Here is a 13,073-nt window from a genome sequence, read left to right on the forward strand (position 1 = left end):
GCTTTTGGCTGCTGAGCATCCGTGCACATTCGAGCTTCCTATGAAAACAAAGCCCCTGTGTTTCCACCTGACAAGATGACATGAAGAGGAAAATGTGAAAGCCATCCACAAAATGAAAGGTAGCCTACGGAGTAGAAGAAGATATTTTCCAACCACTTATCTGGTTAAGACTTTATATCCAACATAGAAAAGGAACCCATACAACTTCCAAAGAAGACATACAAATGACCAAACGGGCACGTGAAAAGATGCTCAACATCATTCTTCATCAGGAAGTACAAGTCAAAACCACACTGAGCTCTCACCTCACACCTGTCAGAATGGCTCGTATCAAAGACAAGAAGCAGCAGGTGCTGGTGAGGATGCGGAGGAAAGCGCCCCTTGAGCACCGCTGGTGGGTGTGCAAGCTGGTGCGGCCACTCTGGAGGACAGGATGGGGGTTCCTCAGAAAATGAAAAATAGAACTGCCCTATGATCCCAGGCCTGGGTGTAGATGCAAGGGGCGGGCAAACAGGATCTGGAGGAGTCGTGTGTGCCCCCACGTTCACGGCAGCATCTTCCCAACAGCCGACACAGGGAAACACCCCAAGTGTCCACCGAGGGAGGAGTGGCTGAAGAAGATGAGGTGCGTGCAGACAGCGAGTATTCTTCAGCCACGAGAAAGAACAAAATCCTGCCACTCGCAACAACACTGATGGGCCTGGGGGGCGTCGGGCGGACTGAAGTGAGTCAGACACTGACGAAAACTGCATGATCTCACTCCCATGCGGGATCTGAAACAGCCGAGCTCCCAGAAACAGAGACCAGAGCAGAGGTGGCCAGGGCTGGGAGGGCGGTGCGTGCGGAGATGCTGGTCGGAGGACAGGGACCTTGGCTAGGAGACGAATGGTGGCTAAGGATGACAGCACGGTCCCACACACGTGCAAGCTGCAGAGAGCAGATCTGAAAGGTCCTCACCACAGAAACACGAAAGGAGCGGTGACTGTGTGTCACGAGGGAGGCAGGAGTCCCCACCCGCTCCTCCTGCATGTCCTCACCTCTGGGACGGCCACCCAGTCCTCCAGGAGCGAGGAGACACAGACCCTGCGCCCTGGGCTTCAGTCTCGGCTTTGTCCTGTGGCCTCAGGGGAGACAGGTGGCAGGGTGTCAGTCCCCAGGCCTCCAGACATGTCCTCCGAGTTAGCTTCAGCAAAATACAGGTTCGGGTTCACTGACCATGGGCTAGTTTTCAGGTCCTGCTGCGGCAGCCGCGAAAATGCAGGTGACGTTGCCACCCATCTGCAAAGAAGAGCGGAAAGTGCGTCCTAGGGGGACAGTCGCAAGAGCAAGGCCTGGAGACAGGAGGAGACGGAAATGTCTGTGCAGGGAGCCCGGCGAGGCTGGAGATAGAGACAGGGGGCCGTGGGGGGAGCCTCACACAGGCCGGCCGGCAGGGGTGCGGCAGGGGTGCGGCAGGGGACGTGCCCCGGGGGTCAGGTCACCAAGGCTGGCTGTGGGGGGCAGGGGTGGAAGTGCCGCTTCTGCACAAAGCCACGGCTGGGCTGGGGGGGACACAGCCAGGCGTCCTGGGGCAGGGAACCGTGGCAGCAGGCGGCTGAGCCCTCCTGCCCGCGGTGCAGGATAATTATAGGGCCTCTGCCGCACGCTGGCTGGGAACATGCCGCGGGCTCCTTCCTTCACGGGCCGCCTCCTGTGACATGCCTGGAGGGGTTTTCGGGGAGCACATCTGCGTGGGAGGAGTGAAGGCTGGAGGGGCATCGTACCGGCAACCCCAAGGGCCACAGAGGCTCTGCGCCCACGATGGACACTGTCCTTTCCTGGCTCCAGCCTCACCATCCCTTACCCACAGCCAGTGCCAAGCTTATGGATACACAGCTCGCTCACCAGCCCCACAGTGGCCCCATCACACTTAGAATCAAATCCGAGCCCCCCACCAGGGCCTGGCATCCTTGGTCTGAGCCCACCCACTTTTCCCTGCGTGTCTCCCGCCTACACTCCAGCCACAGAGAGTCACCCTCGGCTGCTCCCTCCTGGCCAGTCCCTAAGTCCCCATTCCCAGGGGTGGGACATTCTGGATACGCTGAGGGCTGGCAGCTGGGGCAGTGCCCTCTGGCTGGGAAGAGAACCCCACTCTGGACCTACATCCCGTCCAGGGCAGCACCTCTCTCTGTCTCTGTAAGCCTCGAATGCAGAGCCGATGGCGAGCCGTTCTCCTCCGTGGTGGCCGCAGCCTCAGAAAGGCCGGATGTTTCCTGGTCTCCTAGCTCCTTCTGGGGCTGGGTTCCAGCCTGACCTCAGGCTCTCAGGCCGGGCACTCAATTTGTCTCGCCCCATCTTGGTTGGGTTCCCCTAAAGCAGAGCTGAGTCTGACTTTGGTCATTGTGCTGTGGATCTGTAAGGGGACATGCCTGCCAAGGAATTTAGGGGTAAAGGGACAACGTGTCTGCAACTCAAACAGTTCAGAAGAAAATGTGCATGAGGGAGAGAAGCGGAAGCACTGGGGGAATCTGGGGCAGGTATATGGTATTCTTGGGGTTATTCTTACAACTTTTCTGCAAGTCTATAATAATCTTCAAATAAGAAGCTTATACACATGGAAGAAGGTGGCATCGCTGGGGAGAAATGCAGTGGGAGAAGGGCCTTGGCTTGGAGCTGGGGACCCCTGCTTGGTGGCTGGAGTGGGGGGGGGGCGTCCCCATGCAGGTGAGTGCAGCAAGACCCTTACCTCATGCCACACACAGAAATGACCCAGAAGGGGTCGCAGACCCAAAAGGAAGAGCTAAAGCCAAAAGCTCTTAGGGGAAAATGCAGGAGTAAGTCTTTATGACCTTGGGTTAGGCGAGGCCTTCTCAGGTATGACACTGAAAATCACAGGCAACAAACACAGAAACAGACACACTGGACTTCATCAAAATTAGACTCTTGTGTTTCAAAGGACACCAGTTAACAGACTGCCCACAGAATGGGAGAAAAATATTCGCAAATCATATATTTGATGAAGGGGCTTTTATCCAGAATACACCAATAACTCTTGCAACTCAATATTTGTAACAAGACAACCCAGTTGAAGGATGGGCAAAGGATTGGAACAGACGTTTCTCCAAGGAAGACACGCAAATGGCCAAAGAGCACATGGAAACATGCTCCATGTCATTGGTCATCAGGGAAATGCAAATCGAAGCCACAAAGAGTTGCCACCTCATATGTATTAGGATGACTGTATTAACTTTTTTAAGGGTGGAAATAACAAGAGTTGGCAAGGATGCAGAGAAACGGGAGTCTCGTATGTCCGCTGCTGGTGGGAAGGTAAGACTCCGCAGTATATCGGTTCCTCCAACGGTTGAACTCAGAGGCACCACATGGCCCAGCAATTCCGCTCCTAGGTCTGTGCTCTGGAGAATTGTGAGCCTACATCCACATACAGCTTGTACATAAATGTTCCTAGCATTTTTCATAATAGCTGAAAAATGGAAACCACCCAAACGTTCACCAGCGGACGGTTGGGTAAACAGTGTGGTGCATCCGTGCAGTGGGATGTTACTCAGCTGTAGAAAGGAACAAAGCATTGACAGGTGCCACCGTGTGGATGAGCCTTGAAAACTTCACACTGAGTGGAAGAAGCCAGTCACGGAAGGCCACCTCTGTAAGATTCCATTTGCACGAAATGTCTGGATCAGACAGACGTATAGAGACAGAAAGCACATTATTGGTTTCCGGGGCTGGGAGAAAGGGGAAAGGAGAGTGACTGCTAACGGGTATAGGGTTTGCTTGGGGGCGACACAAAACGTTCTAAAATGAATTGTGGTGATGGTTGCACATCTCTGAATTTACTAAAAACCATGGAATCATATGCTTTGTCGGGTGGATTGTGTGGCATGTGAATTATATGTCAGTGAAGCTGTTAATCGTTTTCAAAACTGAGTGGGGGGTCAGTTGTTGGAGACTGAGATTTTGGAAGTGTAGTCCTTTCTGGGGATGCCAGCCCTGGGCATGGAGCCAGAACCGAGGAGGGATGGAGAAGGAAGTCCCTGCAGTGAGGGTCCTGGGGACAGGGATACCAGATGTGCCAGCCAGGACTTGCAGGGGCAGGGGTGGATGAGAGCCAAAGGGCGAGCAGATGGGGGAAAGGCAGAGACCATCGTCCGGGAAGGTGGGCAGTGTGGGGTGCATCTGCCCTCAGGAGGGCAGCGCTCAGGCTGAGAGTGGTAGGGGTCCTCGGTTCTCTACCGCCTGGTCAGCTGGTCCCCTATCAGCTGCTGGGAGAGGAGCAGGGCACAAGAGGGCGGGAGCCAAGTGTGTCCACCTTAAGGAGGAGAGACAGGGCTCTGACAGTCACATGGCAAGATGTGGCAGAGCCTGAGCACTCGGGGTCGTGGAGCCGGCTCGTGGTGGTGTCATGTGCTCCCCCTGAGCATCAGGCATCAGCCATGCCCAGGCCTCCCACCTGCAGCCAGATGCTCCCCGGCTCCAGATGTCCAGGGAGGCCAAGCTCTGGGCTCCAGGCAAGTGCAGCGCTGGGGAGGGGCTGCCTGGAGAGAGAGAACCCCACAGGCTCTGGGTGAGACACACCAGAGTTCAAATCCCAGCCGAGGGAGAGCCACTTCACTGCTCTTAGCCTCAGGTCCTCACCTGTAAAGTGGGGACCTTGTGTCGGCATACAGGACACAGTGCCCAGCACATTACAGTAGGTGCATAATCCCCACCCTGGGCTGAGTGCTCCTCATCTATGTTTACTGTCAGGGTCTGGCTGAGCACGGCCTCTGTACAACAATCTAAGCTGCAGGTAACCACAGGAAACCCAACCCTGCTGACTTCAACGTCATAGGAGTTTACTGGCTTAATCCACTAAGAACAGAGTACAGCTTCAGGCATGGCATGATCCAGGCCCCAGACCAGCTTGTTTTCTCTCCTTCTCTCAGTTCCACTTCTCGTGTGGCTTCACTGAAAGGCAGACACTCCCCTCAAGGTCATCAGATGCTGCTGGTCACAGCATTTCCTGATTCTTGCACCCAAGGAAAGAAAAAGACTGGGCTGGAGGAAAAAATGTCTCTTCCCCATAGCGCCAGCAAACGAGTCCTTATGTGGAACCGACTCTGCTTGACCCACCCCTGAACCAATCACCGTGGAAGGGGGTGGGATATGCCGATGGGCTGGGCCTATCAGAGCGTACCCTCAAATGGCACTTGGTTCAGTTCCACCTGAGCTCCAAGATGAAGGCCGTGAAACTTGGTGCCGTTGGTTAAAAATGGGGGTCAGTTCCGGGAAGACAGCGGGATCCGTGTCCAGAGCCTGACACCAATGCAGGGTGGGCACTGGGAGGTCTGCCCGGGGTCCAGCCTGAGAGGTCCGGGTCGCTGTGGGAGCCGAGCCTGGCAGGGGCCACGTGGGGTGTGGGGCGCTGCCCACAGAGGGGCTGCTGGAGGAACGAAGCAGGCGGGCTGTGCTGGTGGGTGTGTGAGAGGGGCTCCCCTCCCCGAAGGTGTGCAAGCCCATTGGGACCACACCTGGTGGGCTTCTAGCTCTGGCTCCTTGTGACCATGTGACCCAGCCTCCAACTGGACACCGTCCACGTTCCCAGCCCACACCACCCCCAAACCAAGGCCCGCTGTGTGACCTTGGGCGAGTCACTTCACCTCTCTGAACCTCAGTGTTCCTCCCTGTGATGTGGGGGTGGTAAGAGACCCTCCACAGGGACACGTGAGGACTAAAACTACAGGGCACATGGTAGGCGCCCAGACATGGCTTGGGGGAGGACCATTGGGGGAGGGCAGGCCTGGGGGCACCTGTGTTCCATCACAGCGTGAAGCCTTTGAGGGGAGCCCCAGATGGCTGTCAGCGCCCTCCTCACCCTCAGATCTGAGGCACTGCAGTCCCCTGGGACCCTGAGGACACAGCTCAGGGGACCCGAAGAACAGCTTGGCCCAGGGGCAAGGAGAAAGGGGCTCCAGACCCCTGCCCATCGTTCCTGACAAGCTGGCCCATGCCTAACACCTCTGGATGGCCAGAGCGACGTTTTGGGGGCATCGACCAGCCCCCCAGCTCCTATGAGAATGAGGCCTCAGTGACTGAGGAACTGGCCGGTTTTTTTTTTGTTTTTTTTTCTCTCTCTGCTTCCTTCAGACTAATGCTTTATTGAGGTGGACTGGTGGTATGGAGTCTGAAAACCCAGGATTCTTGCTCATGCATAATGAAGTGCTACAAAGCAGCTTCGGTGACAAAGGGCAGAACAAAACCCAGCTGTAGAGATGGGAGCGAGGCCTTCACTCCTTTATGTACCCAATGCAGGATTCCCTCCTGCAATATGACAGTGGGGGAAAGCGGTGTCCTTCGAAGTTTGCAGGCGGTGTTCACATCCATTTCAATGCCCGTCTAGTCCTGGCTGATTCTTCTGGTTCCGTGTGGCATTGACAGAGGTCAAGCAGTAGCATTTAGTTGGCTGATGAGCTGGTCTGGAGGGTCTGGGTCAGCTTCTCTTCTATGTTTGGCTCTTTGGCAGGGATGGCTGGAAGGCTGGGCTGGGCTGAGGGACAGGATGTGCCCTCCCAGGAGAGGGGTCAGGTCCACTCCCCCTGTTGGGGATAGGGTGGGGTGTGGCGATTTCCAAGAGCCCAGGCTGCAGACAGTCAACGCTGAGGATTGTTGTCTTAAAAAAAAAAAAAGAGACCAAGCCCCTGCTGTCTGAGCAGTCATGATCTCATCGTTTCAGTCAGCCGGACCCCTCCCCTGCCCGCCTTGTGTCCACTCTCCTGACCGAGCCTCCCCATCAGCTAGTCCCAAACCAGCTTTTACATAGGAGGCACAAGTCCCGCTGCCTGGGTCTAATCCTGATTCTGTGGCTTGCTTGCTGTGTGACCTTGGGCAAGTCACTGAACCTCTCTGTGCCCTGCTTTCTAAATGTGTGAAATGAGCATGTCAGTAATGGCAGCTTCTTTGGAGGATCCGGTAAGGGTTTGTGCTGTCACGTCAGTCAAGGTGACCTTTTGTCCGTGAGCCTGGTTGTCTCAGCAACCCATCTGCCCTTCCTGGGCCTCGGTTATATAGTGCTGAGGACAGAACATGGACTTTGGGGTCAGATCCAACTGTTTTCTAGTCCTGGGTCCATCCAGTGGCTTAGGGGCCTTGGGAAAGCCACTCAAACTTTCCTAGCTCAGTTTCCTGCATCCACAAAATGGGTATAACCAGCACCCCTTGTGGCGTTCCCAGAATTTAAGGAAACGCCCCAAGAGAGGGCAGAGCTGGGTGAGCAGCTCAACCCACACCGACTGCAGTGGGGCCCCTCCCCTTCTCCAGACCTCACCCCCACCCTTGCTGGGCCATTGCCCTGCCTCCCCCGACTCACTCCCCCTGTGCCCTTGTTACCATATGCTCACTCAGCCCTCACCCCGTGTTGGTTTTCTGTGCCGTGTCGCAAATGGTCCCAAACCCAGTGGCTTAAAGCAACACCCATTTAGTGTCTCATTGTCTCTGTGGGTCAAGGGGTAGCACATTTTTTGCAGAGTGTCACAGGGGGCTGGCCGGCGGCACCCCTGACTGGAGGTTCAGTGAGGGAGTTGTCTTCAGGTCCTTTAGGGATGTTGGCAGAATTCACTTCCTTGTGGGTATAGGACTGAGGTTCCCATTTCCTTGCTGACTGTCAGCTGGGAGCCGCTCAGCTCTGAGACATTGCCCTGGATCCTTGCCCCATGGCCCCCTTCATGGGCCCCTCACACTTCCATGCTCTGTACACTTCAAGCCTCTGACTTCAGGAACGTACTAGTCTCTTTTAAGGGCTCACCTGATTAGGTCAGGCTCACCCACACTCAAGGGGAAAGGAATTATGTGTGGTGTGCATACCGAATTATATGTGGTGTGCAGGAATCTTGGGGGACATCCTAGCACCCTGCCTGCCTCCTCCTTTGGCCCTCGGGAGCCCCAGGAGGAAGGCTCCTCCTTCTCACCCTCCAGTAGATAGGAAACTGGGGTCCCAGGTCACACAGCAAATGCCTAGAGAAGAAACAACTGGGGGCCAGCCTCAGATGTGTACAGCCTTCTTCTGTAGATGAGGGGACTGATGTATTCTCTATAGCCTTCTGGGGTCTAGCAGAGTCCAAAGGCGAGAGTTACAGAAGCAGAATTTAACTCAAAGGAAGAACATTCTAGCAACTGAAGGGATTAAGTTGATGGGTAGTGAGCTCCCCGTCATTAGAGGTGTATGAGCAGAGGCTGGCTAGCCCATCAGGAAGCCTGTGAAGGGGATGCCCAGGTCTGCTGCTGCCAGTCACCGTGTGGCTTCTTCCAGCTCAGTCTCTGAGACATACCTTCCAGCCATATCGTCCTCCTGGAAAATGTGGAGCCCAGCAGGTTATCAGCACTAGCCCAGAGGCAGCTCCTGACTCCGTTGGCTCTGTGACTGGGTCTGGGATGGACATGAGAACCACCAGGGCCAATAAGATGCGCTGAGACTTTTGCCAGGCTGCTGGAGAAAGCCACCCTAGAGGGGGGCGCCTGGTTCTGCTGTGCCCAAGGTCACACTGGGAGCATAGTCCACACAGGCCAGAGGACGTCGGGAGTCCCTGGATCAGGCCACACCTGATGCCAGTTCATTGTGCGCCAGTCAGGAAGGTAAGCTCTCTGTTGCTGAGGCCGGTTTGAGCTGGGCTTTCCGTCGCTTGCCCCGAAGGACCTGGCCCTGAGGCACCGTCTTGCACCTGAATGCCTACAGCAGCCCCTCGGGGTTCCCCGTCTTCTGTGCACCCCCTTCCAGCCAGCCCAAGCCTTCGTGTAGCCAGCACAAGCTGTCTCAGAACAGCTGACCACGTCCGCTGGAGAGAAGTCTGCCCTCCTTTGCCTGGCTGGGCCAGTTTGCACCCCTGTACCATGTCCTTGGGCTCTCTGACTTCCGCTCTGCCCCGCAAACCCTTCTCTGGCTGTCAGAGCACCTCTTGAATGCCACCCACGCGGGAAGGTGCTCTGTTCCCCTGGGCCCTGGAGCGGCCCCCGCCAGGCGTCCAGGCTCCCTTCTGTCCCAGCACCGTCCGGGCGTCGTGGTGTGGCCACGGGCATGTGCTCTGGAGCCAGCCTGGGTCCAAATCTTGGCTCTGCCTCAGGCAAGCTGTGTGACCTTGACCACGGTACCCCACCTCTCTGTGCCCTGGCTGCTGCACCTGCCAAAGGGGATCCTAATGGTGCCAATGTCACAGGGTCCCCGAGGGCAGTACTGAGTGCCGGCCGCTGCTGCCCTTGCCCCCTCCCCCATCGAGGCCAGGGGGCCCCGCGTGGCACAGGAAGAGGAAGGAAGCCGGGCAGGGGTGAGGAGGGAAGTCTCCCCCTCGGAGGGACTCACGGCCTCAAAGTGTGGTGGATGCCAAGGGGAGGGGCCTGCAGACAGATACGGCCCATGTCACTGCCCCTCACACCCCACCCTCTGAGTCACCCACTGATGTGGGCTGATGAGTCTTATCACAGGCCAAGGTGTGGCCAGGGATGGTCTTTGAGGTCTCCAAGTGACATCAGTCATGACCTCATCCGATGGGAAGCCCAGGGCCTGGACAAGGGTCAGGTGACAACGTAGAGGCTGCCCAGAGTTTGGACAGCTCGGCCTGAGGACCAGGGCCCAGTGCCGCCGTCCGGCTCCCTGCAGAGGTGGAGGTGCGGGATGGGGGTGCCCAGGGAGAGGCAGACCCCGGTCCAGCCCAGGTCCAGCCTGGGTGCACTCAATTCCATTCTGATCGGTGTAGGTAACACTGTCCGACGCCCAGCATGCGCCAGCCCTGGGGAAAGGAGACCCTGTCCTCTCTCGGCAAGGGGCTGCCATCTGGAGCTGGATCAGACATGGCCTAGATGGTGGTCAGATTATACCCCGGAGCAAGGGCACTGTTCACAGCCAGAGCCCCCACCCACAGGCACAGGACCCGAAGTCCCACAGAAAGTATCCCCTTTGCCCCAGAATGTCAGGGCGTCCCCCAGCAGGTGCTCCTCATGAGCGCACGGATGAGGCAGGGTGCGGGACAGGATGCCCTCTGCTGTGGCCATGCCGGGTCCCTTCCCTCGCCCACGCTGACATAGGCTACGTTTTGTTAGAGGCTGCCACGGCAGTGTCTGGGGCCCTCGTCACACGGTTCTGAGGGCCTTCAGTCCCCACAGATCCTCTCCCCTCTTCTAGAACCTTCTGGCCCTGCTGTGTTGTGTGCCCCACGTCACGTGGGCTGACCCCCGCCCATTCACTGAACAAAGGTTCACGGAGCTCTTCCCCTGTGATTGTGTTTTCCGGGGAGGCCCAGCGTGAGGCAGGCGTGTTCACGAGTGAGCGGGTGAGGCAGCTCTCACCTACTTCAGCATCTCAGCCCCTGCTCCCGAATCAGCTTCCAGGACTTTCTGCCAAGCCCGGGCACTACAGCCGAAGCCGTCGGCCCCCCACCCACGACCCCACTGGGAAATCCAGTTCACACCTTCTAACAAATGGAACTTCTTGTGGAAGCCCCAGGCCATCTTGTCCCTGGTCCCACCAAGGAGTATTTTATGGGGAGTCCCACAGGGCTCACTGTCAGGACACTGGCCACATCTTTCTGAGGCTCTCTGGGGAACCCTTCTCCCCTCCCGATGGTGAGAAAAGAGAGGCTGCTTGTTTTCATCACATGGACATCATGTTTCCCTCTTTGCCCTGGTGACTAGGAAGCTCAGAGCCACGTTTATGGGCACGGGCTGAAAAACACCATCTCATGGTAAGAATTCGTATATCAACTTCACCTCTGGCTTTCCATTACTTTTCTTCCTTTTTTTTTTTTTTTTTTTGCTTTGCTCTGTTTCTCCTTTTTATCTGTTCTTGTTCGTAAAGAGCCTTAAACATGGGGGGTGGGGGTAAGGGGGAGTAAATATACATGACTGAATGATAAATTTATGCAGACAAAATAACCTCCCAGCACTCGCGGGAGATGTTGGGGAGGGAGGGCAGCCAGAGTGTAGCAGAGAGGGCCCGGCGGGGTGCCCCGGGGCGCCAGCCCAGAAGCCCGGACTGAGGACACGGTGCCTCCGGTCCCGCGTAGGTCCTGATGGCAGCAGAGCCTCCACCCCTCGCCAAAGCGCCCCCCTTCAAGGAAGGCGCACCCACAGGTGGGCAGGGCTCCGGGAGAGACTCAGATCCCGGGAAGGGGTTCCAAGGCCAGAGGGGAAGCTCGTGGGGGCGACCCGGTCTGCAGAGCGGGAGGCAGGAAGGAGCAGGAGCGGCAGGGGGCGCTGTTTCCACCGTCTCCGTGGCAGCTGCCCCGACATCTGGAAATGGACGCCCCTGTGAGCCCGCAGAGCACTCTGCCCCCCCTCCCCACCCAGCCCCTGCTCACTGCAGCCTCCCGGAGCCCAGCCACGTAAGGGGAGAACAGAGACGACCCCAGGGACCACACCCCGCTTCTAAGCGCGGGAGGGAAGCTTGTATGCGTCCTTTCGCTCTGGGCCTCAGTTTCCCCATCCGTACAAGGAATGGATATCCCCTTAGCCAGGCGGTTGTAGAGGTCATAGGTGGCCATTGGGGGCAGTGTGGTCTTGAGGGAAGAGCTTGGACCTGCCTGGCAGAAAGGCCCAGAGCTGAGTCCTAGCCTGCCTGCCACACGCTGTGACCTTCCCCTTCTGCAGCCTCCCCATAAGGATCCTAATACCTGTCTCCTCGGCGCCGTGAATATTGAGTCAAATGATGTATGCAGGGCCCCCCAGGGCCCAGAAGTAATAGTCGCTGTCACTCGTAAGTGACAGAGGCTCCTATGGCACTCATCTGCAGCAGCCGCCAGCCCTGGAGCCTCTGTGGAGACTGTTTCCCCATCTGTAGACAAAGGGGCGAGAAGAAATGAGCTCCTGGCCCTGCCTGTGGTCTCTGTTCTTCTGGGCACCGTAGCGTCCAGGCACGCAGAAGCACTGCCCCGAGGGGTGACAGCACATTTCCAGGCCACCCTAGCCACTGCAGGTCCCCCCAAGTATCCCTTCTACTCAGCAATGCCTGGAAGTCTTGGCTGGTGGCTCCTCCACTGGCCAGATGTTATTTAACATGCTCACCAAGAAGCCCGTGTATATCATGGACTGATTTGTCGTTCTATATATTTAATGCCCGTATCCCAGTAGCCCTTCTAACACTGTGCAGTCTGTTTTAAGCATTTAAAAAAAGCATCATGCTGCGAGCCAGCCTTCCCAGACTTCCCAGGGTGAGGATCCCCAGGGCCAGGGTTTGCACACGTGTGTTTTTCTCCTGCCCAATGAGTCGCCACTCTGATTTGCTTCTGCTTCCGGAGCCTCTGACCAGGCGGTGACCAGCTCCTGGTGTGTCCTCTGCCAGACCCCAGTCCCATTGCTGCATAGCCCACCCCTTCCCTGGGGTCCTCCCACCAATCCTGGGAGGGAGCAAAGTGCTCTTCATTGCCCTTCTGGGCAGGGGGAAACTGAGGCCCAGAGCCGTAGCCAACTCCCAGGGTCACAGAGCAGGGAGAGCTAGGATTGGAAGCCCAGACAGAACTGTCAGACAGGGCAGACAGACTGTCACATCCTCCAAGCTGTAAAGAGTGAGAAGTCAGGCACAAGGCGGGCGCTTCCTGAAGGTCTGTCCCCAGTGGAGGTGGGGAGCCAGGAGGGGTGACATCTGCCCTTCCAGCGCTGGAGCTGGGGGAGGGGGCGTGCTGGGGAGGAGGAGCAGGGAGATCTGACTTGTCCATGTCCCTGAGGACAGGAGGAGCTCGGGTCCTTGGAACCCGGGGCACGGACAGGGCTGGCACAGGGGCTTTGGGAGGGCCCGAGGCCTGTGCCTAGCGGACCCCTCCGCCCCGCGGGCCCCTCCGCCCCTCGGGCCCCGCCAGCTGACCCATATCCCACCTTTCCCAGGCCAGGCAGGCCGGGGGCCTGGTGGGTCCAGGCCGGGAGGGCCGGGCGGGGGCGGGCGGGGGCCGGCGGGGGCCGGGGCGGGGCTGGCCGAGGGGTCGGCCCGCCCCTTCCAGCGAGGGCGGGCCGCGCGCGCGCGCGCCTTTAAATGCGGCGGAGCCCCCCGGCTCGCAGTGGCGGCCCACAAGGAGCTGGCTCCTCCACGGCCCGCGCGCCCCCCCCGCATGCCCCTGTGGCCCCGC

This window comes from Mirounga leonina, unplaced genomic scaffold, assembly GCF_011800145.1.
Source record: "Mirounga leonina isolate KUSES-001 unplaced genomic scaffold, KU_Mleo_1.0 Mir_129, whole genome shotgun sequence".
NCBI classification, from domain to species: Eukaryota; Metazoa; Chordata; class Mammalia; order Carnivora; family Phocidae; genus Mirounga; species Mirounga leonina.